Source organism: Camelus ferus, chromosome 19 (genome assembly GCF_009834535.1).
Source record: "Camelus ferus isolate YT-003-E chromosome 19, BCGSAC_Cfer_1.0, whole genome shotgun sequence".
Taxonomy (NCBI): domain Eukaryota; kingdom Metazoa; phylum Chordata; class Mammalia; order Artiodactyla; family Camelidae; genus Camelus; species Camelus ferus.
Genome location: NC_045714.1, coordinates 37,404,795 through 37,429,609, shown reverse-complemented (window position 1 = coordinate 37,429,609; position 24,815 = coordinate 37,404,795). Strand labels below are relative to the sequence as shown.

The 24,815-nt window shown below is 39.0% G+C and overlaps 2 protein-coding genes and 1 non-coding gene across 6 annotated transcripts in view; 1 reads left to right on the top strand and 2 right to left on the bottom strand.

The window, feature by feature from the left end:
* ITCH (itchy E3 ubiquitin protein ligase) overlaps window positions 1-3,816 on the bottom strand; it is a 94,756-nt gene extending 90,940 nt beyond the window's left edge. Inside the window, exon 1 of one of the 4 annotated variants that reach the window (XM_006190776.3) lies at window positions 3,678-3,816. The gene's annotated coding sequence lies outside the window, so the exon portion shown is untranslated. Of the gene's footprint in view, window positions 1-3,633 lie in introns of all 4 variants that reach the window. The other 3 variants (XM_014564377.2, XM_014564378.2, XM_014564376.2) reach the window with 3 other exon arrangements.
* The window catches only part of LOC116658005 (60S ribosomal protein L29-like), an 801,314-nt gene that overhangs the window by 602,444 nt on the left and 174,055 nt on the right, over window positions 1-24,815 (bottom strand). The window lies entirely within an intron of this gene.
* TRNAT-AGU lies at window positions 11,070-11,141 on the top strand. Its single transcript has one exon. It is a non-coding gene; the product is annotated as a tRNA-Thr (tRNA).

Here is a 24,815-nt window from a genome sequence, read left to right as displayed (position 1 = left end):
CATATTCTACGTACTGGGGTCACGCTGAGGACAGTCTCTATAACTTGGAAGCTCCTAGGATAAGAAAATACAAAGCACCTCAAGGATCTGAGCATAGTCAGTTCTGAAAAGACAAAAAAAAAAAAGCTGAGCTGGCAGCAGTTCTTCAAGGACAGAATGCTGTCAGACTGAAGGAGGATAGAGGCAAGAACAGCAGCTTTTGGTTAACTACTTCTAGTAGTGAGACTAGTTTCCAACCAAACATTTTTAACTGAGGACTGACCTGTCAACCAGAGAAATGCTGCAATTCAATTCTGCAACCTCTCACTTGCTAATTTATATTGACTCAAAGCCAGTATCGTTTACAGCCACAAAAATCAACATGCCTTTACTGAGCGCTTATTATGAGCCCAGAATTTGTCTAAGTGCTATAAATAGAGGAGGAAAAAAAACTTTATACACTTTTGCTTTAACTCATATAAAGGAAACCAATCCCAAAACCCAAAATTGAGGAAGTGGGGGGCAGGGGAGGTGACTACTTCCTACTAACACAAATTTCTTAAGCCAGAATGAATCCAACAAAACTCACTTCTGGGCCAAAGTTCCTTGTTAAACTCTTGCCTAAACAGTCAAGAGGCACAGGCTAGAAATACTTTTTTCTTTTGGTCTAATACCAAAAGCTCTTTAGTGGCACACTTTCATCTCAGCACACTGGAGAACAACAGCCTAAGAGTTACAAAACTTGGTTCTACTTCTAGCTCTGATTCTTAGCTAGTTTTAGCAAATTATTTAACTTGCTTAGGACTTTTTTTTAACAAACAGAAAACTAACAGGTTGGACAAGGCTCAGAATAGCACATACCTGGCATATATACCACCCACTAAATAACTGTGCCCACAGGAGGCATCACTAATCAATCATAACTCACTTCTCCAGAGAACCCATCTGACCAAAATCTTTCTCAACACAGGGTTTCTGGCAGCTACTTCAAAGGAAAGCTGGCCCATTAAACAAAATATCTGCCACTGTGGACTAGATAATCTCTGCAATCTCTTCCAACTCTAAAATTCTAATGGGAGAGGGGAAGAATAGCTCAGTGGTAGAGTGTGTGCTTAGTATGCATGAGGTCCTAGGTTCAATCTCCAGTACATCCATTAAAAAAAATAACAAATAAATACATAAACCTAGTTACCTCCTCCCTTCCCACCCCCAAAAAAACCACCGTCTTTAAAAACAAAAAAAAATTATAATACCAAGATTCTGAGGGTGGGAGAAAAACAATTCTAACAAGCTTAGATCAATGGTATCTACAGTCATAAATTTCAGTCTAATCTCCAAATTCTCCTCCAAACTGCACCTGACCTGGTTCTAATTTTTCAAGGATGCTAATAAATGATACTATCCGATACCATTAACATATATAACCTGGCAGTATTATTTAGATCTGCTAATGGGTTCTTCTGACAGAAAAAGTCCTTTATCCAGACTGGCACTAAAAAAAATCGTCATACAAAAACAGGGCAACAATATTGCACTAGTCAAGAACTAAATCCAATCCCTTGATCTTCCCCACAGCCTCTCTACAAGGTCAAGCCTTTTCACTTATCACCTAGACCTCTGCAACAGCCACTCTTCCATCCTCTCAACCTTATCACCAGAGCAATCTTTCTAAAACAAACATGTACTCATATCACTTCCCTGTTTAAAAACCTGTATCTATTGATAACAATATAAAACAAGTTTTTTTGCACTATACTTAGAACTTTTTATATAGTTGCCTCCTATCACCTTTCTGGTTTCACATCCCCCTCTTTGCTCCCTTTTTCTTCCACAATCCTCTGCATTTACACACAGCCTTAAGGTGTTTCCTTGGTCTGCTCTGTCCTTCCCTTTCCCCATCCCAGTCACACTCCTACTCATCACCTAGGACCCAACTTAGGTCCAGGGGCAGGTCCTTCCCCTTCCTCCTTCTCAGGTCAACCAAGACAGAACGAGTTACTTCCTTTTCCGTCTCAAAACTTTTTGGTTTGTTTACAGTATTATTTGCCTCAGTGGTTCCCAAGACCATAAGAATTGCCTGAGGCAAGTTTCAGAAATAAATTTGTCAAGGCTGCCCCAAACATCAAAATCAATCTCAGGAGATGAGACCTCAGAATTTCTACTTTTCAAAAAAGTTCCCCTATTATTCTAATTGCCAGATTTGGGGAGTACTGGTTTGTCTCTTCCAGTAAGTCTAAAGATGTTTCTTTAAAGAATGCAGAAATAATTTACTCTAGAATACAGTGAAGAAGTATCCTGCATTTGTTTATTTCATATCACATCTGTTGACTTGACACATGTTGAAGATGAAGGAATTCCTTTTGGATTCACACCCAAAAAAAAACTTACATTCAACTGTTCAAAAAAGTAGTTGACTTTCCACCTTCACTTAAAAATCTTAAAAATGAAGTAATTGTACCTTGAGTAAACCTATGAAAACACAGTGCAGGTTCTCACCAGATCCGTCATGAGAACTTTATTTCGGCTGAGAAACAAATCCTTAGCCCATTTTGAAGGTGGAGATACACTGCCTTTAGTACTTCCTTAAGATCTAATTATATGAGTAATAGATGCGGAGACTCCTAAATACAATGATAGGCGGCTGGCTCCGGTGCCTCGTTAACTTTCAAAGAAAAATCCCACTCTCCCTTACCCACCCTTCTCCCAAAAAAGTATACCGAAGCTGTAGAATAATGGCAGAAAATCTAACAAGATTAAGATACGAATATAAACAAGAAAACAAGTTGAGTTGTTATTGCAAAAACACGTATTTCGAGTAGTTTGCCATTTCACCTGGTTCCATCTCGAACTTTAGGCCGTACGTCTACCTGGGGCGCCCAGACCCTGTGTTTCTTTGAGCCACATCCCGGAGCTAAACCTGAAAACTTGACTTCTTCCCCTTAGTCCCCATTAAGTCATGTCCTCATCATGTTTCGACCCTTAGAATACGTTCACGACTACTTTTTTCTTCTCTCTGCTAAAGTAAAAGGGCACTCTCAGAAGAAGGGCAGTGACAGCTCCACGTCCGCAAACTCTGCGCCGGGAGACGCCGGCGGAGCCCGGGCGGCGACGGGCGCCGAGTAAGGCGCGGGGGCCGGGACCACCACGCTGGTGGACAATGGAGGGAGGAGGGGAATGGAAGAGAGAAGGGGAGGCAGCCGCTGTGCTGGGCACTCCCTCGCGACGGAAAGCTCCACAAATTCTCCGCAAAGCCAGCCGGGTGGCAGGTGGGCCCAGCCGCCGCCCCTTGCAGGGCCACGTCGTCCACGCCGGCCGCTGCTGCCGAGCCCCGCGCGTAGGCCGGGCCGCGGGAGAGTGGACCCCGGGCGGGGCTGAGGGGCGCGGGGCCGGACCCTGACGGCGCCCGCCCCGGCCCAGCGCTCTCACAACTTGGCGCTCCAGAGGCGAGGGGCTCTGGACGCCGGAGCCCAACAGTGGCCTCTCAGCCATCCGGCCGACCCACCCCCCGCCGGTCCCCTGCCACTTGCCCGAGCTCCCCGTGTCCCCCACGGGCACCGGCTCCGAGAAGAGGAAGCAGCCCTGCCTCCGGAGTCCCGGTCGGCGCGCCGCACTCCTCCAACCCTCGTTCTCCTCAGACACCCTCATCCAAGATACCTCCTCTCCCCAGAACTGCCTCCAATCCGCCCGCGGGTTTTTACCGGGACTCGGGGCGGCGGCGACTCTCCAGTCCCTTGACTAAGATGGCAGCCGGTCCCGAGCCCCGACCACAGCAACCAGACCGAGTTGGCGGACAACGCGCAGGCGCCTTCAGTTTGGGAGAGATCCGAACTACAAGCCCAGAAGGCCTTGCGCACTTGCCAGCCATCGGCTCGAAACGCTAGCAGAGGCTTGTGAGCACTGCCAGGTCGGAGTTTGCCCTCCCCTAGGTGGGAGGGACTCTTGGATTGCTCCCAGTAGCTCTAGGTTTTGTTTTTGTTTCTGTTTTTGAAACCCTCCCTGCCACACACCAGGACCCCTAAAGACTGTAGCTGCAATTCCCAAACTCTAGTGTACATTAGAATCACCTGAAGGGTTTGTTAAAACTTATAGACTACTGGGCCCAACCCCACAGTTTCGAATTCAGCAGATCTGGGATACGATGTAATAATTTGCATTTCTAACAAGCTTTCTGGTGTGCTACTGGTGAAGGGATCTCTTTTAGAACCACTGAACTACAGCTTAGTCCTTAAGAAAGTACACCCAGAAATTACACTGATTGGGTTCAAACCCACTTTTAACAGGGTGCTGCTTAGGAATGATGAAAATAGCTTACACGTAAGTGGTGCTAACATGGTAAGTGTTCTAAGAGCTGATCAATAAACTTTAATCCTCACAACACATCTATAAGGGAAATACCTTCATTTCCCCCACTTTACAGATGCATGAACCAAGTCACAAGCTGGATAAGACCCAGGCAGTCTGGCTTCAGAGCCCACCCTCTTTAAGTTCCTTCACGGGTTGTTCATGAGAATTAATAGGCTGTGCAAGTAGAGTCAGAGTCACAACTAAGTGCTCAGTAATTAGTGACCTTTGCTAATATTCTTTACCGTGTTTCCTCCTAATAAAAATAGTATTTTACCGTCTGGAAAGTCACTTACACTTTTCAAAGTTCATTCAAAATCCTCCATGTCAAAGTTTTCTTCAAAGTACCTTAGGAGAGCTTGTTAAAGAAATTCCTATAACCCTACCCCATTCAGATTGTCTAGGGCAGTGGTTCTCAAACTTTAGTGCCCATCAGAATCACCCGGAGGCTTATTAAATCATAGATTGCTGGGTCCCACCCCCAGAATTTCCAGTTCGGTAACTCTGGGGTTGGGTGAGGGTGAAGGTGAGAATTTGCACTTTTAACCACAGACCACAGTTGGAGAATCACTGCTGTAGAACAGTGTTTCTCAACATTTTTTTAAATTATCATCTAAGGACTATTTTTAGACATTTTCCGCCTAAGCTCCCCCATGAAATTTTAATATCACAAATAGACTTTTTATGGATTTATGTACCATATATATTATCTCTATGCTTACAAAGTTGTCTAATTCCTCTTCACCCCTAACCAATTGTCCTATTAAGAATGTATGTATGCTCTGAGGAAAGACAAATACTGTAAGATATCACTTACATGTGGAATCTAAAAAAATACAACAAAGTAGTGAATATAACAGAAAAGAAACAGACTCAAAGATGTAGGGAAGGAGCTAGTGGTTACCAGTGGGGAGAGGGATAGGGGAGGGGCAAGATGGAGGTGGAGGATTAAAAGCACAAACTATCAGGTATAAAACAAGCTACAAGGATGTATTGTACAACATGATTTATAATTTATAGTAACTATAACTGTAGTATAAACTTTAAAAATTGTGAATCACTATATTATATACCTATAACATATAATATTAAACATTAACTATACTTCAATCTTAAATATGGTATTGTAAAATAAATACATAAAGTTTTTTTAAAAAGACAATGAGAATCAAAAAATTAAATAAAGTCAATCAATTTCAAAATAAAATTTCTGTGAGAAGAATAAAGGCAAAGTACTACTGAATCTCACACGCACACACAAAATAATGTATGCTATGGGGAATGTGGGGTTTTTTTACCTATGCTCTAGGTGACTCTTGTCACTAGGCAAGATTGGGGAACATAGTATGACTTTAAGGTTTTATACATTATACAGAGAAGGAAATGAGTCTCAAGGAGATTAGATGACTGGTCCAAGATCACTCAACCAGGAACCAAGAATCCAACCAAAGTCCTCTGGCTCCAGATTCTGTCTTCATCTACAATTTTTAAGCTATATGCTAGGCAAAACTAAATGTACAGTGATTGAAGTCATGATAGTGACTACCTTCGAGGGGAGATAATACCAGGAAGGAGACACAAAGGGGCTTCTTCGGGCTGCTAAAAATGTTCTGTGTCTTGATCTGGGTGCTGGTACACAGGCATGTTCACTTTGTGAAAATTCATCAAGCTGCATATTTATGATTTGTGTATTTTTCTGTATTTATATTACATATATCAATAAAAGTTTACTTAAAACAAAACAAAAAAAAGTTTTAAATGTATACTCATTTTATTCCAAAAATGCATCTTTCTACCACATGCCAACTTCTCAAACCTTAGAGTGCATCAGAATCACTTGGAGAGCTTATTAAAACTCAGATTGCCAGGTAACACCCCCAGAATTTCTTAGAAAGTTCTGGAATTAGGCTCAAGAATTTGCATTTCTAACAAGTTCCCAGGTGATCTTGATGCCCAGGGATCACATTTTGAGAACTACTATGCTGGGTCAACTATGCTATCCTAACCTTTTTGCTAATGCCAACAGAGTGGATTAGCTCTGATCTGGGAGGCAGAACGTAGCAGAATTAATAATCCAGGCTTCTTCAGAGGCACAAGCATCAAGAATTGAGTACTGACTGTCAAAAACTTGCTTCAGGGGTTCCTAGGGAAATCTCCTGAACCTCAATGGCAAAATCTGTAAGTGAGAATAATAGATCCTACCTCTGAGGATGTTGTAAAGATTCTAGGAAATCCAGGGTATGTAGGTACTTGGTGGTTCTCCAAGGAGAAGGTGAGTTGGTGAGGGCAGAGAATCCCAGTCTTGGCATTTCCTCATCTCCCATGCTGTGTGGATGTGGTTCCCAGGTTCCCTGATCCAGAAGCCAGTCTAGTCTCGGCCTGGTCAGAATGCAGGACTGGTGGCTAATAAAGCCATGAGCCACCTACACCTCCTTCTGCCTTGGACAGTGAGGTCAGCCTGGACAGGACCTAGCCTGCTAGAGCAGGAGCAGGAAGCCTGGGGGAGTCCTTCCACCACCAGCAAAGGAAGGAGTTTCCCAGGCCTCTGGGTAGAGAAGGAAAGAAGAAAGCAGGGATGCAGAGCTGGAATGAGTGGGGAGAGAAACCCCAGCAGCCCACATGCCACCTGTCACTTACTGGCTTCCCCTGCAGAACACTCAGTCACGCTGCTAGTCATGCTGCTATCCCCCTCTTCCTGGGGCCAGTCTGCATTCAACTGCCAGAGGCAGGGAGACTTGAAAAGTGGCAAAACTGTGGGTTGATAGAGAGAAGACACTGGATGAGTCTTCTGGGAGCCTCAGATCTGGATCTAAAGAAACCACTTAAGACTCAACTTGTTGGCTCATCGTTTTCCCTCTTTAAGACTGTTACGTCATCTGCAAAATGAGGTCACTCCCTCTCAGGTAGGATTGCCAGATTTAGAAAATTAAAATGTAGGATGCTCAGTTAAATTTGAATTTCAGGTAAACAATAAATTTTTTTGTATAAATATGTGTCAAATATTGCATGTAACATACTTACACTAATTTTTTTCATTGTTTTTCTAAAATTCAAATTTAATTGGGCATCCTGTATTTTATTTGGAAGTCCTACTCCCATGGATTTATATACGTTCCCTACTTGGGTAGTAAACGTAAATGCTTCCAAGGGCCAGTAAGGTAAAATAAAAAACAATAGCCAATGTTTACTTTTACATTTTAATTACCAAATAGCATCCTGTGTTTTTCACATGCCCTATCTCATTGAATTATCCCAGCAACCCAGGTGGGGTACTCAGTTTCCTCATCCATAAAATGGGAGTAGTAATGTACCCCATCTCATGGAGTATTGTAAGGATTAAATGAGCTAATGCATGTGAAACACTTAGAACAGTGCCAGGCAAGTACATAGTAAGCACTCAATAAGCAATAGCTACAATTTGTCCCATTATGCAGATAGGGAAACAGAGTCTCAGAGAGGTAAAGTAACCAGCTGATGGTCACACCTAGGAAGCAGCAAAGGCAGGATTTGAACTCAGGTCTAAAACATTGGCAACAAATACAAAATATTTAAAACGCCTGTGGGGTCCATCAACAAGAAAATGGATAAACTGTGGTTTATTCACACAATGCAATACTACAAAACAATAAGAAAAAACAAATCACTAATACACAGTATAAAATAGATAATATAAAATAGACGTTACACTAAAAGACACCTTATACAAAAGAATACAAACTGCATGATTCTATTTGTATGATATTCTAGAACAGGTAAAACCTAATCAATGGTGAAAAAATAATCACAATAGTGGTGGCATCTGGAGGAAGGAAATTTTCTGGAGTGTTGAAAATGTTCTTTTTTTTTTTTTTAAGATTTTATTTATTCATTTTTTTACCTGGCTAAATTCAACACATAAAACAAAGCTTAGATGATAAGTGAAACAGTCAATGTACAGTGTTCACACAAAAATATTCTTTTAATATTTTATTAGGAATATGTGTATGTATATGTATAGCTAAAACATTATGCTGCACACCAGAAACTGACACAACATTGTAAACTGACTATACTTCAATGAAAAAATGGGAAATATTTTATTTGGGGTGTGGATTACATGGCTGTATGCATTTGTCAAGACTCAGCAAATGTACACTTTAGATCCATGCTTATCATTGTACGTAAATTTAACCTAAAAAAAGCCAAAAATATAGAACTCTAGTTAATGATAGGCATATTTAAGTGTTTAAAGGTAGAGTGAACTCCGCAGCTTCTTTGCAATGCATCAAAAAACAAGATGGATGGGTGGAGAGATGAATGAATAAATATATGACAAAGCATATGTAACAAACGATTAACCACTGTAGAACCTAGGAGGTGGGTAGACGGTTGTTCACTGTACAAGTCTTTCAACTGCTCTATATGTTTGAAATTTTTCATGATAAAGTATTAGTGGAGGTGGGGGAAATCCTACACAGGTAAAACGCAGTCTATCCTCATGACTAGATCTGTAACCTCTTATCCATTCACAGGCATCTTCACCTCTTACCTGTTTTTCTCCTTTGAGTACCAAAACAACCCGATTTTAATTCAAAAGTCTTTCTTTCATTGCCTCTGTCCCAGTATTTCTCCTAAATGGGTTCTAGTCCCCTCCCTACTATTTACTTGATGGCCTCTCCAGGCCTCTTCTGACATCTGAAGATTAGGGTCACATGTCTTTTATCTAAAGGCAGCAGACAGAATATTAAAAAAGATTTTTTTCTTAAATAAAGGCAGCAGACTGGACCACACAATCTAATAAAATTTCCTCTCTCCCTAAACCATAAGGACTTCAAGGGTAAAGATCCCATCTTATCCATCCCTGTATTTCCTCTGGCATGAAGTAACACCTTAAAGGTGCTCAGAAAACACTTGTATTAAAACTGCTTTGTAAGTGAAAGAACAGACACATTTATTGAGTGCCCACTGTATGCCCTGAACTAGATGGGCTTATATTCATCCCCAATGAGGTAGGAAGTATTTTGATTACCACTTTTCTAGCGGAGGAAACAGAGTTTCACAAGGGTTAGGTGACTTGCCAAAATTCACAGGAATGCAAGCAATAGACCTGGATTTAAACTCAGAACTGTCTCTTTCAACTATTTCACAACTGCCTCTTCTTGAATCACAGTGAAAAAAGCGACTGTGCTTCTCTGTATCCTTCAGATTTTCTATACTGAATATAGAAATGAAAAAATAAGTTCTAAAAATACATAGCCATAAGGAGCTCTCAAGCACCTCCTCCTGCATTTTTTGGGAGGACTTGGATTCAGATGAGCAATTGCAGGACTGAAGAACTCTCTTAGATAGTAAACAGCATATCAGAGCTGCTTCTAGTCCTCCCCATTATCCTCACTTCCCTCTTTTCTGGCTCTCAAACATACAGTTGTCCTTCTCCTAGGAAAGCCCCACTGGCCCATCTCTACAGATTGCAGACTAGAGTTACTTCTTACCTTCAGTTCTCACTGGACATTTCTGCCCTAAACTGGAATGGAACATACATTTCTTTAAAAAAGGAAAAAATTAAAGTCATGCCTGCAAATTCCTCAAGCAAAGATAGAATCAAGCGACAAGCATCCAGGTCACATTATGCAAGCTGGGAAGGTTTCATCAGACCAGAAACACTCCAGGGAGTCTTAGAACTCAGCCTTGATTCATGTGAACTTCTGAAGTGGTAATGGCTGCAATTAGAAATACAGGGACATGTGACTTTGTTTTCAGTCCTTGAGGACCTTCTAAACTTGGAGGGAGGAGGAGCAGGTCCCAAAAGGTAAAATGGTTCAGTTACCTGTGTTCAGGCTGCTTACTCATCTGTGAGACAGGATTAACAGTAGTAACTCACCTCTTAGGGTTGTGGGCAGGATAAAATGAGAGATCATTAACACAGTACAGGACCACAGTAGTGTTCAATTAAAATTAGTGCTCCATTATTCATATGAGGCAACTGTGTCCCAGAGAGGTTTGAGGACTTGCCTGAGATCAGCTAGTAACTGGTAGAAGCAGGATTCAAAGTTGATCAGCCTGACTCTAGAGCCCTCACTCTTAACATTTAAGCTAGTGTCTTCCAAGAAGTTGTGCACTGATGGATGTACACAAAATGATTTTAGGTGGTGCCATAAGTGGTCATCAAGAAAAAAAAGCCTTTCATTATGAAAAATTTCAAAGATAGATAAAGAAAAAAAATAGTACAATGAATTGCCAGCTTCTAGTATCAACTCATTAACAACAGCTTGCGTCCACTACCTCTGCTGATGGCTTCTTTTGAAGCAAATCCCAGGAATCATATTATTTCATATGTAATGATTTTGGTAGACTGATGGTAATTTTTAATCTCAGTAGTTGTGTTTCTTATTCAGTAATGTGTACTGAAACAGTAGGTAGCTAATACATCAACTCTATCCTGTCACAGATAATGCTTAGAATGTGGCTAAAGTAGGAATTTAGCAAATTAAAACTATGAGATGCTATGTTTTCACTATTAGATTGGCCAAGAACAAAAAGGTTGATATGTCAGTTGTGTTAGCATGGGTATGAGAAAACAGTCATGCTCACTGCTGATCAGCGTGATGCCAATTGTGTGGTGGGAAGACAATTTGGCCATATCTATTGGAATTAAAAATACTTATGCTGGAAATGAATATACTACAAGTATATATTGTACAGCACAGGAAATACAGACAGTATTTTATAATAGCTATAAATGGAGTATAATCTACAAAAATTTGGGAGGGGAGGGTATAGCTCAGTAGTAGAGTGCATGCCTAGTGTGCATGAAGTCCTGGGTTCAATTCCCAGTACCTTCATTATAAACAAACAAACAAACATTCAACTATACCTCAATTTTTAAAAATAAAATAAAAATACATAAATTAAAAAAATAAAAGTACATATGTCAAGATAGATTACTTGTAAAAAGATGAACTTATGCCCCTATTTCACACCATACACAAAAGATAACTCAAAATGGATTAGAAACCTATAAAGAACAGTCAAACTATAAGATTTTTAGAAAAATAGATTGGAGAAAAACCTTCAAGACCTAAGGTTAGGCAAAGATTTCTTTGATATGACACCAAAAGCATTATCCACAAAAGAAAAAGACTGATAAATTAGACCATCAAATCAAAATATTTGTCCTACAAAAGACACCATTAATGAATTGCTCAGTTATAAATGGTTACTTTTATGGTATGTGAATTTCACTTCAATAAAATTTTTTGAGATACTACTAAGAAAGTGAAAGACAAAGTACAGACTGAGAGAAAATATTTGCAAAACACAGATATGATAAAGGACTTGTATCCAGAATATACAAAGATCTCTTAAAACTCTATAGTAAGAAGACAAACAACCCCATTTAAAAACAGGCAAAAAATTTGAATAAACATTTCACTAAAGAAGATATAGGAATAAGCACATGAAAGATGCCCACTATCATTAGTCATCAGTGAAATGCAAATTAAAACCACAATGAGATGCCATTTTACACCCACTAGAGGAGATATTAAAAAAAAAAAACAACAGATTAATAACAAAGTCGGCAAGAATGTGGAGAAACAGGAAGTGTCATACGTTGCTGACAGGAATTTAAAACAGTACAGCTGCTTTGGAAAACAGTTTGCTGCTTTTGTAAAAAAGCTAAGCATAAATTTATCATATGACCCAACCATTCCCCTTCTATGTATGTACCAAGAAAAATGAAAAAAATATGTCTGCCAATGACTTGCATGTGAATGTTCACAGCAGCATTATTCCTAATGGCCAAAAAGTGGTGGGGGGAAGCCTTCAAATATCCATCAATTGGTGAGGGGATTTTAAAAATGTGCTATATCCATACAATGAAATACTATTCAGTAGTAAAAAGGAATGAACTATTCATACATGCTATGTCATGAATGAACATCAAAAACAGTAAGCTAAATGAAAGAAGCCAAATACAAAAGATCATATATTGTGTATATAATTCCATGTATATGAAATATCCAGAAAAGGCAAATCTATGGGAACATAAAGTAGATGAGTGGTTGCCTGGGACAGGAGGAAGGAATGGGAATTAACTGTAAACAATCATGCGCAGTCTTATTGGAGTGATGAAAATATTCTAAAAATAGTTTATGATAATGATTGTAAAACTCAATAAATTTACTAAAAATAATTGAATTATACCTTTAAAATTGGTAAATTTTAAGGTATGTCAATTACACTTTCATAAAGTTGTTTTTAAAACACATATACCAGTTGTTCCAGCAGTTCCATTTCTAAAAATTCATCCTTTAGATAAATATCCAATGAGCAAAATAGCGAATTAATGTGCTGTTCATCATAACATTGTTTGTAATAGGAAAAGATTAGAAATAAGGACAATGTCCATCAGTAGGGGATAAGATCACTATGGTACTGGAAAACAATGCAGCCTTAAAAAAAAAAAGAGCAAGGCAAATCTAACCCAGGGCAATCCCTCAGTCCCAGAGAATAAGAAGAGGAAGGACCTTTCTCTCATTCCTTTGCAATTGAGGTGCAGAGCTCAGGATGTAGAGCTAGTCTTGGTTTGGCTGCTTATTTGCTATGTGACTTCATGCAAATCACCTAACTTCACTGAACCTCAGTTTCCTCAGTTTTAAACATGATACTTTTAGAAATACAGATAGATGAAATAAAGCAATATACAAAGAAAAGTGAGAGAACAATCTCAATGTTATCAATAGGAGAATGAATAAAATAAATTATGGTATATTCACACAATGGAATATATATAACAATAAAAAGAACAAACTTGCTACAGGCAAAAGCATAGATGAATTGCACAAACATAACAATGAGCGAAAGAAGGCAGACAAAAAAAAAGACACTACAAAAAGTGTACTTTTTTTTTAAACATTTGAGAACAAGCAAAAGAAACCTAAGGTGATAGAGGTAAGAATACTGGTTTCTCTGGAGCGTCAGGAATTAGATGGGAGGGGTCAGAGGGAGCCTTCTTGGGCATGGGAAATGTTCTATATGTTAATCTAGTTATACAAAAATCAATACGCATGTATAAATTTGAACTGTATACTTAATATTTGTGCAGTTTGCTATATATATGTTATAGTTCAATAGAAATTTTAAAAGATAAAAAAAAGGGAATGATGAACAAGAAGACGGTTACCTTGGCCAGGGAAAGGGTTGGGTGGGGAGGAGGGCATAGGGTTAGATGCAGGTTATTGTGGAGTTTCTGCATTTTATTTTGGGATGGTGGATTCACAGGTGCCTATATCATTACTTTTAAAAACTAATTAAATAGCTAGAAAGTAATTTTTAAATAATACAAATAATAGACCTACCTGACAGAGTTGTTACAGGGTGTATCAATCAGGATTCCTAACTGCAAATAAAAGAAACCAATTCTCTTCAGTTTGGGCAGAAAACACATTTATTAAAGGATATTGGTGAGAACGAATGTATGTTTGTTCCTATGTGACTGAAGTATTGTGCTATACACCAGAAATTGACACAACATTGTAAACTGACTGTACTTCAATAAAAATATATTTTAAAAAAAAGATTAAAAAAAAAAAAGATGTTGGGTGGCTCATAGAATCTCTATGAGAGCCAGAGGGCCAAGCGTGGGGACCGTATACAGTTAGGAACAACTCCCAGATTCACCCTGAGGATTCAGGCCAGGAGAGACACCAAGGTCACTGCTGCAGGGCACAGACACTACAGCTTTCTCTGCCAACCCTGATATCTGGATGCTATCAACAGCTACTACTCTCACTTCTCTGTCTTTTTTGTGACATAGAAAGAATATTAGGGGTGTGTGGACATGTAAATTAAATCATGTGTGTAAAGTGTTAGTGCAGATGCCAGGAACACTGCCAAGTGCCTACTCAGGGTTCGCCATGGTAAGGTCATGTGGCAGCTGACAGGACTTGCTCTGGAATGCAGGTAGGACACCCCCAGAGATTCTGAGGAATTCTTGGACAAGACTTGACAGAGAATGCCAGCTGCATTGGCAGATGGTGGCCAGGAAACATGGAATTGTCTTAAAAAGTTATTTTACTAAGGCTGTGCTATACTGGTACAAAAGCTACATTGTACATTATCTTATTTAATTTTCATGATCTGCAAAGGGTAAGGATGGTGAGAGCCAGAAATACTCAGGATTGACTCCAGTTCTGCAACATCCTAGCTGTGTGATCTTGGACAAGTAACATAATCTGAGTCTTGGTGTTCTTATCTGTAAAATGAGGACAATAATGAGATGTCATGAGACTCAAATGAAATATAAATGCCAAGCTTGGCATAGAGTGGGTGCCTGATAGAGGTAATAGAAGCAGGTGTTGTTATTTTCTTTAGCATTATCATTTCTCCTATAGTCCATGTCAGAAGAAGCCTACCCATGGAACAGACTATGAACAGCAGGATCTGGAGCTGTAGATTCAGCCACCAGGGTAGAACAGGTTCTGGAGACAGCTAACTAAAGGTGAGGAGAAGTCCATGACAGTGGGCAGAATGCAGGATTCAGAGGTCATAGGGCAGGTGCCTGGGGTAACCCATGTTGGCCATTGGCATGAGGTGACCTGGCAGAGCAACTTACAGCCTCAGCCCCAGTAGCTGAACTCACTGATTCAGCAGTAGAATAACGGTTTGACCCAGGCTCTGAGGTTAGGCAGAGCTGGCCTCAAATCCCAGCCCCAATGACAAGGTCACTGAATGACCCTGAGAACGTTCCTCAACATTTCTAACCTCTGTTTCCTCCCCTGTAGGAAGACTGATTGTTTTACTTCTCACTTCTACTCCTGTCATCTTTCCAGGATGATTGATTCAATATCAGAGCCTTCTTTGGTCTCCTGGCTTCCACAGATCCACTGACCCTGACACACTGTCCACCCATCTCCTCTGCTTCCGTGTGCCTCCTGGTCCATCTGGATTCCCTGCTCCAACATTGTGACCAACTCCTTGCCCCACCCTCCCCTGAGTAATTCTCAATGCAGAATGAGCCCTATCATCTGTCCACAGTCTCTCTCTTTTTTTTTTTTAAGTAGAATCCTTTTTTAGTCAGGAAAAAAAAAAAAAAACCAAAAACAAAAAAGTTTTCCAACCACACACAGGAAGGGTATAGGTAGGGGGAGGTGTCCATCCAGCCCTGGCCCCCTGCCCATGTGATTTTGGCAGCAATAAGGGGTGTGGGGTAATGACCCAAAAAATAAAAATGGTGTATGTGTGTGTGTGGGAAGGAGAGGGGTGCAAAAGCACAACTGGAGAAAACCATACATCTTAGCTTTGCTTTACTGTAAATTCAAGTTGCAAACCCCAGGAGGGTCTCAACTTTACTGGGATAATTCCTTTGGCTCACTCTATCAGATAACTCATACGTTCTCCTTTCCTTCAAACTTCTCTCACAGACTTCTCTCATCTTTCAGGGGGCAATGTTGTCTCAAGCTTTTTGAGGAAATGGAAGTCAAGAGAACTCCCTTACTTTCCCATCTGTTCTGTATAAATATCTCTCACCCTGTCTAAAGCCGTCCCCTCAATTGATGTTCTGGGGCTTGGGGTCCCACCCCTTTCACCTTCTTAATTCTCCTCTCTCTCCTGCATCACTGTTTCTCCCTCCCTATTGGCTTTTTCTATCAGCAAACATGTTTTGGAACCTACTATATTAAAGTAAGCAAGCAACTCTTCTTTGACCCTACATTCTACCACCACCCCTTGCCCCCATCTGTGTTTCCATCCTTTGTTCCCTTTCACAGCTAAACTTCTTCAAGGAACTGACTCAATTTGGTGTCTCCACTTTCTCACCCCAAATTCACTCTATCATACTCCAACCTACTTTCTCTGCTTTCCTCTAAAAATGCTTTTATCAAGGCTACCAACAGCTGCCATGATTCAACTCCAATGAATATCCATGGTAAAGAACTTGCTCTAGTGACAAACTGCCTGGGTGAGAAACCAGGTTCCCTCACTTGCTTGTGTGGCTTTAAGCAAGTTACTTAATCTCTCTCTGTAATTCAATTTCTCCTGTTTAGAATGATATGATAATAGTGTCAAATCCATAGGCTTACTACATGGGTAAATGTGTGTAAAGCACTAAATATAGTGTCTGACTGTCTCAGCAAAACTCACTGTTTTCCTTTAGTCTCATGCTACCAGACTCACAACAATCTGACACTAGATGTGTGGGTTTTCCACACCAGGGAATTCTCTGACACTAACTGCCTGAAGTTAGCACAGATCCAGTGGGTTAACATTTGAGTCCCATAAGACTGCTCCCCACTTCAGTCACCTAACACATGTAGTGAGTCCCCAGGTTACCACTTCCTTTGAACTCAGCTACAAAATGAAGGTTCCCACAACCTCCTCCTCCAGTTTGATCATTTGCTAGAGGGGCTCAGAGAACCAAGGAAAAAGATTTACTTACTACTGCTGATGTATTACAAAGGATATTCTAAAGGATACAAATGAATAGCTGGATGAAGATTTACATAGGGTGAGGTCTGAAAAGTCCTGAGCGCACAACCTCTGTCCCCATGGACTTGGAGTGCACTGTGATTGTGTTTAGCAACTTGGAAGCACCCCAAACTCCATACTTTTGGGATTTTTATGGAGGCTCCATCATGTAGTTAATGATGATCAACCATTAACTCAATCTCCAGCCCTTCTTCTCTCTCTGAAGATAGAGTAGGGCTGAAAGTTCTAAGCTTCTAATCCTGACTTGGTCTTTCTGGTGAGCAGCCCCCATCCTGAAGCTATCCAGGAGCCCACCAATGGTGGACTCATTAGAATAAAGATGCTCCTATCACCTAGGCAGTTCCAAGGGATTTAGGAGCTCTGTGTCAGGAACCAGAGTCCAAGACCAAATCTTAGAACAAAAGATGCTCCCAGTGCTCTTATCACTTAGGAAATTAAAGGGTTTTAGGAGCTCTCTCCAGGAACTGGGGCCACAGACCAATATACATATTTTCTATTTTTTCACACTGGCATATAGAAAAGTACTCAATACATTTTTGTGTGTGTTATTATTAGGAGTATCTGTCTGTATCATGTTTGATACAGATCATGTCTGTATCTCTCAGCAGTTGTCAATACAATTGTGGACTCTCCATTGGTAACGAAAAACTTTCCTCTCTGAGTCCCTGAGATACCCAAATTCCTACTTTCCTTCCTGCCAACTGCTATACCTGACATCTAAATACCGCTGTCCTCAGGCACCTGTTCTCTTCTCCTTCTAAGTAATATAATTCATTCCCATGGCTTAAAATGAGTAAAGAACAGTGAAGTCGCCTTTGAATGCAGAAGGTCTACATATTTAAAAGGATATATTCTTAGGATCAAAACTTCCTCTGGTATTTTTACTGTTACTATTAATATTGGCAGGGTAATTTTGGAACTACTGCATGTATAGTGTAGGAAAAGCAAATATGTAAATTTGTTAGTATTAGGAATAAAAATTTTTCATATAAGAGAAAAGAAATCTGAATATAAAGTCAAATAAGTTCAGAAAAAAAAAAACACCTATGAGTTGAAAACAAAAATACAGCCTCATGATTTTATATATATATGTTCATTCCTAGATTCACCCAATGAAAGGGAGGGCCTGGAAGTAATAAAAAGCCAGTAGCAATGAGCATACCTAGAACCCCAATTTTTTTTAACATTTTTTATTGATTTATAATCATTTTACAATGTTGTGTCAAATTCCAGTGTTCAGCACAATTTTTCAGTTATTCATGGACATATACACACTCATTGTCACATTTTTTTCTCTGTGAGTTATCATAACATTTTGTGTATATTTCCCTGTGCTATACAGTGTAGTCTATTCTACAATTTTGAAATCCCAGTCTATCCCTTCCCACCCTCCACCCCCCTGGTAACCACAAGTCTGTATTCTCTGTCTGTGAGTCTATTAGAACCCCAATTTTTTTCTTCAAATACTTTTCTCCATTAAAATTGGCCAGGGCTCTTTGGAGAAATGGCTGATTCTAGAGCTTGGGCAGGGTAAGTTTAAGTAGAGCCTGGAACATCTCGTTATGCCAAAAAATATGGATGTACTCAAGATTAATACGAGTGTGTCAATAAGAAAAAAAAAACAGTTTAAAGAGGCTTCCAATTTGAGACAATGTGAGTATTAACAACAAAAAAAAATGAATGTAATTTTAAAACATTGAATAAATAAGAATCTATGAGTTTAGAAAACAACAGAAAAGGAGAAAAAGAGAACTCATTTGCCACTGTTGGAGATGACTATTGTATTGGCTATTTACTCTGATTATTGGTTATTAAAAGGAAAGAGTTAAGCATTTAACCTGTCTTCTCAGTAGGAGAAAGGAAAACTTTTCTTTACAGAAAAGTGATGCTAATAACTATAGAAGGAGTGATAGAATCAAAGAATTTAATTACTATTTTGCAACTCCCGCTGAAATAACTGATGAAAGATAACCAACAGCTGCTAAGACTGAAACTGAGTCCCCCTAAGACCGAGGTCCCCTGCTGAGTTTATGATTAACCGCTCAATCCAAAACTTTATTGCCTTTCTTGTCCCTGTTCCCCTCAGGACTGAGAAGTATCAAAGAAAAGGGTGAATTGAAACCAAGCAGTACCCTTCCTGGGTACAAAAGCCCCATCATGTCCGACATTTCTTGTTTGTAGAAAAAAGGCTTTAGTCTCCTACACAGCCCCCAAGTTTCAAAGAGCAGACTCAAGCAATTACTAATTAGAGAAGTGAGGAAATGTAAAAACAAAGGAAAATCAGTTAAGCAAGAAAAGTAATGATAGCTCGACCAACAGATAAAATAGAGTCCTAGTTTCTCCTCAAGAGATATGGATAGCAATCTGATACATATTTTTGAGTTGTTCTGCAGAAACTAAGACTCCTGCTAATGTAGAGGATGGTGAGTACATGCTAACCATAAGCACCAGATCCCAGACGGGCTGGAACCAGAAAGTTGATGATTAAGATCCTGAAACACCACCCTGTTATCTCACCACCAACCAATCAGAAGAAAGTCCATGAACTGCAAGTGTTGTCTTTAAAAACCCTTTCCTATGCCCTGCTCCCTGCCAAAAAACAAACAAGCAAACAATAAAAATCTTTCCCTGAAAGCAATCACGGAGTTTGGGTCTTTTGAGCAAGAGCTGCCCATTCTCTTTGCTTGGCACCCTGCAATAAATACTGTACTTTTCTTCACCACAAGCTGGTGTCAGTGGATTGGCTTTGCTATGAGAGAGGTGAGTGGACCCAATTTGGTTCAGTAACAAAACCATTAGGTAAAAGGCTGTTGGACAACAAGATATTTCCACCACAATAATGTATCACTTCACAGATTATTTGCTAATTGGAAAGGAGAAATAGATCTTTTTCCAACAGAGAGATCTGGCAGTTGGTTACCACCTTAACCTATAGATCAACATTAGCATCACTTATAGTGGGACAGTCTGACATGATGTGCCAACAGAAGTGGTACAACATGAAGTACCCAACATGACCTATGAAGCACTATACTTTGGCCCAAAATACTCATTCTAAATATAGTGAGATCTTTAGACCTAGTTTCTAATATATAGGAAACATAAAAGACAGAGGAATAAATTAAATAACACCACCGATAATTACATAATGACAGAATGTCCTCAAGACAATTGGCCTTATTGTTTCAAAATATCAAAGCCATGGTAAGTAAGAGGGGATATGGGGTGAGGGTATAGATTAATGGTAGAGCACATGCTTAGCATGTGGGAGGTCCTGGGTTTAATCCCCAGTACCTCCATTAAAAAAACAAACAAACAAACAAACAAACAAACAAACCCAATTACCTCTCCCCCTGCCAAAATAAAATAAAATAAAGAGAAAGAAAGAAGGAAAAAAAGAGGGGATGGGGAACTGCTCTTCTAGATTAGAGAGACTAAAGAGATATAAAACCAAAATACACTAACTCAAACTTCAGTGGATTGTGGTTCAAAAAAAGCTATAAAATGGGCAATGAAGAACATCTGATTATAGACTGGAAATTAGATATTAGGGAGTCATTATTCATTTTCCTCTGTGAGATAATGGTATTGTTATGAAGGAAAACATCCTTCTTTTTAGGGCATACATGCTGAAGTACATAGGACTGAAGTTTCATATTGTCTGACACTCATTTTTAAATAGCTTAGCAAAAAAAAACCCCACACGTTCACACACACACACACACACACACACACACACACACACACACACCCCTATGTATAGGTAAAGCATAGACAGCAAAATGTTAACAATTGTTCAATCTGGATGTTGAGTACTGGGATGACCATTGCACTATTTTCTCAACTTTTCTCTATATTTAAACATTTTCGAAATTAAAATTTGTATTAAAAAATTAAAATTACCTTCCCTGTGCCAGTGACTCCAAATTTTATTTCTTAGCTCAGACCCTTCCTCTTGAGTCTGGAGGGGAACACATTAAAAATGTTAATAGGGTTATATTTGGGTAGTGTAATTAGGGCTGATTTTATTTCTTCTTTCTATTTTTATATTTTTTCCAGATTGTATTAAGCATATGTTTCTCCTCTGGCTAAAATTAAAAACAAAACAAAACAAAAACTTGACATAAGTAAATGTACACAATTTGAAGACAAGCTTAGATGATCTACCAGACGCCAACAGTAGATTTGTTGGGACTGTGTGGGATATTGGGTTTCTTTGAAGCTTTAAATGCTTTGTAACAGTATTCTAAAACTTTGTAGGGTCTTAAAATCACTTAGGTAACTTTAAAAAACGGCTTTATTAAGGTATATTGATATAAACTATTCATATTTAAAGCATGAAATTTGATAAATTTTGACATATAAAGACCTATGAAGCCAAACATATCCATCACTCCCCCAGTTTTCCTCTTATCCTTTGGTAATCCCTTCTGCCCCTCCCCAGGCAACCACTAATCTGCTTTCTTTCAATATAGATTAGTTTGTATTTTTTAGAATTTTATGTAAATAGAAACATATAGTATGTACTCTTTTGTGTCTGGTTTCTTTCTCTCAGCATCTTTATTCTGAGATTCATCCATACTGTAGTATGTGTCAATGGTTCATTTGTTTTTACTGATGAGTAGTATACTATTGCATGAATATACCATCCTTTATCTATTCACCAGTTGATGGATATTTGGATTGTTTCCATTTTGGGGAACATATATTTATTGGAATAAAGCTGCAATACAAATCTTTGTGAGGACATATGCTTTCATTTCTCTTGGATACATGCCTAGGAGTAGAATTTCTATGTATTATGTGGTAAATGTACTTTCAACTCTAAGAAACTGCCAAATTATCTTCCAAAGTGATTGCACCATTTTGTATTCCAACTAGCAGTATATAAAAGCTCCAGCCCCTCCAACACTTGGTATGGTCAGTCTTATTAATTTTAGCCATTCTAGTAAGTGTGTAGTGGTTTCTAATTGCAATTTTAAGTTGCATTTCCCTAGTAATTAATTACATTAAGCATATTTTTATGTACTTATTTATTGTTCCTATATTTTCTTTGGTGAAGTATCCATTTAAATTGTTTGCTCATTTTTGAGTTATTCTCTTAATGAGTCTTGAGAGTTATTTTCATGTTCTGGTACCTTATTTTTTATATGTATTCTTTATTTTTTGTGATTTACAAATATTTTCTGTGACTTTATAGATTGTGCTTTTGGTATGGTACTTAAGAAAAATTTGTTTAACCCAATGTCATAAAGAGTTTTTTTTGTTTTTGTTTTTTTTTTTGAGAAGTCTTAGATTTTACATTTAGCTGTATAATTTGAGTTAAGTTTTGTATAAAATGTGAATAGATCAAAGTTCTTTCTAAATTTTATTATTTTTTCTTTTGCAAAGAGATAACCAGTTGTTTCAACACCAGTTGCAGAAAGACTCTCCTATCTCCACTCAATTGCCTTAGAATCTTTGTAGAAAATCAATTGTCCATACATGTGTGGATGTGTTTCTGAACTCCCTATTCCACTCGTTAATCTATTTCTCAATTGTTATGCCAAGTCCACATTGATATGACTACTTTAGCTTTATATTGTCTGCATTTCCATATGAATTTTAGAACCAGCTTGTCAATTTCTATGAAAGCTTATTGGAATTTATTAGGATTGCTTTAAATTTGTAGGTCATTTTATGGAGAACTGACATATTAACACTTATTAAGTCTTCTGACCTGCAGTATATTTCTCCACTTACTTAGGTCTTCTTTAGTCTCTCAGCAATGCTCTGTAGTTTTGAGCATACAGAGATATTTCATATCCTTTATCGTATTTATCCCTAAATATGTCATAGTTCTGGATGTTATTGTAAAAGATATTTTTATTCCAATTTCCATATTCATTGCTAGTATACAGAAGTACAATTTATTTTTGTATACTGATCTTTTTATTAGTTCTACTAGTTTTTTTAAAAAATAGATGTCATTGAACTTTCTACATCGACCATTATATCATTATATTTGGAAACTTTTCAGCCAGTGCTGCTTCAAATAATCTCGAAAACTCTCCTTTAGAGAGTTCAATTAATACATGTATTAGACTACTTGAAGTTATCTCACAGATCACTGTTGCCCTGTTCATTACTTTAAAATTCTCTTTTCTCTCTCTGTTTCATTTTGGATGTTTTCTATTGCTACATCTTCAAGTTTACTAATCTTTCTTCTGCAGTGTCTTAATATGCTGTTAATGCCATCTGTGTATTTTTTAATCCGACTTATCTCTAGAAGATTGACTTCTTTTTTATATTTTCCATGTCTCTGCTTAACTTTTTGGAAATACATAATACAGTTAGAATAATTGTTTTAATGCCTTTGTCTGCTAATTTTAACATCTATGTCAGTTCGGGGTCAGCTTCATTTTTCTCATTATTTCTTGCTTTGTATTTCTTGGTACATTTTTCTATTGGTTGCCAGATATTGTGAATGTTACCTCTTGGCTGATGGACATTTTTGTAATCCTATAATTCTTGAAATTTAACCTGAGATGCAGTTAAGTTATTGAAAATGTGATCCTTTTGGGTCTTGCTTTTAAGATTAGGTGGGTCCAAAGCTGTGCTTGGTCTAGGGCTAATTTTTCTCCAGTACTGTGTACTCCACCTAATGCCCTGTGAACCATGAGGCTTTCTAGTCTGGCTGATGGAAACACACTATTCCTGCCCTTCATGAGCACTGGACTCTGTTACTTCCAGTCCTTTGGGGTGGTTCTTTCCCTGTCCTTGGATATTTCTTCACATGCATGTGCTAGATGCTAGTAGATCTCCAGAGTTCTCTAAGCAATTCCCTCCTCTCTGGTACTCTTCCAACTCTAGCCTTTTGGTCTCCCCAGACTCTCAGCTCTGCCTTCCCAACTCAGAAAGTCTTCTGGGCTCACCTGGGTTCCCCCTCCCTGCACCATGGCCCAGAAGCTCTCTCTCAAGAGAGTAATTTTGGGGAATCATAGGGCTCACCTCAGTTGTTTCCAGTCTCTCAGGGATCACTGTCCTTCATTACCTGATGTCCAATGTCAAGAGTCAAGTCTCTTGAGAACAGTTGTTTCATTAAGGGGAGTAAAGCAGGAGAGCTTTTAAAAATTCCAAAGCCCAAGCCTCACCCCAGATAATTAAATCCAGATCTCTAGAGGTGGGATCCAGGTATCAGCATTAACCCTTTAGGCTGATTCCAATGTATATCCCTTAAAGATCAATATTCTATACTGTGATTTTATTACTTCAGCAAATTAAAAATAATTTATTTTAAACTAGTCTTGGACATAGGAAGAAGGCAGTAAGGCACATTTTTCAGTTTATAGCTGAGCCCCTGATTAAAGAGATAAAGTCTCTTTAAAATCCCTTAATTAAAAAACAAAGTTGGTCTCAAGCCCAGAGCAGGGCAGAGCCTGCATTTGAGAATTAAACTGGCTTCAGCTGTGGGGAGAAGCCTAAGGGGGTAGGGCAGTGAGCTGGGCAGCGAGCTGGGCAGCACCAGACAGAATGGGGCTATTTACAGTTTATTATTTCCATTTAACAAAGCATTCATATCTCAGGGTTATCTTGCTTCATTTTCCCCCCAACAACCCCAAGGCAAAATTCACTATCCCTGTTTGGCAGATAAGGAAACGGGATTCAAGAGACTGAGTGACTGATAAAAAGCAAATCAATAGCAGAGTTAAAATTTAAACTCAGTTCTGAGAGATAGATTAAGAAGCAAAGCAATCCTTAGCTGGGGAGCCGCCAGGGGTAAGGGAACACCCCTGGAAAGTGCTGAGATGAAGCAAATTCTGCTGATAGGGCCTCCAAGCAGATGAGCAAGAAATTACCTGATAAGCTGCAGGGGTGGGGGTGGTAGAGACTGAGACATGCAAGGGGAATGCTCATGGAGCTATAAATAGTCCCCCCTCTGCCTTCCAAGGAGAGGGGACTGAGGTTTCCTGAAGGACTTCTGTTGGGAAAGGGTATATAAGTGTAGAATCGAGCTGAATTGCCTGGAAAATAAGGAAAGAAGAAACTGA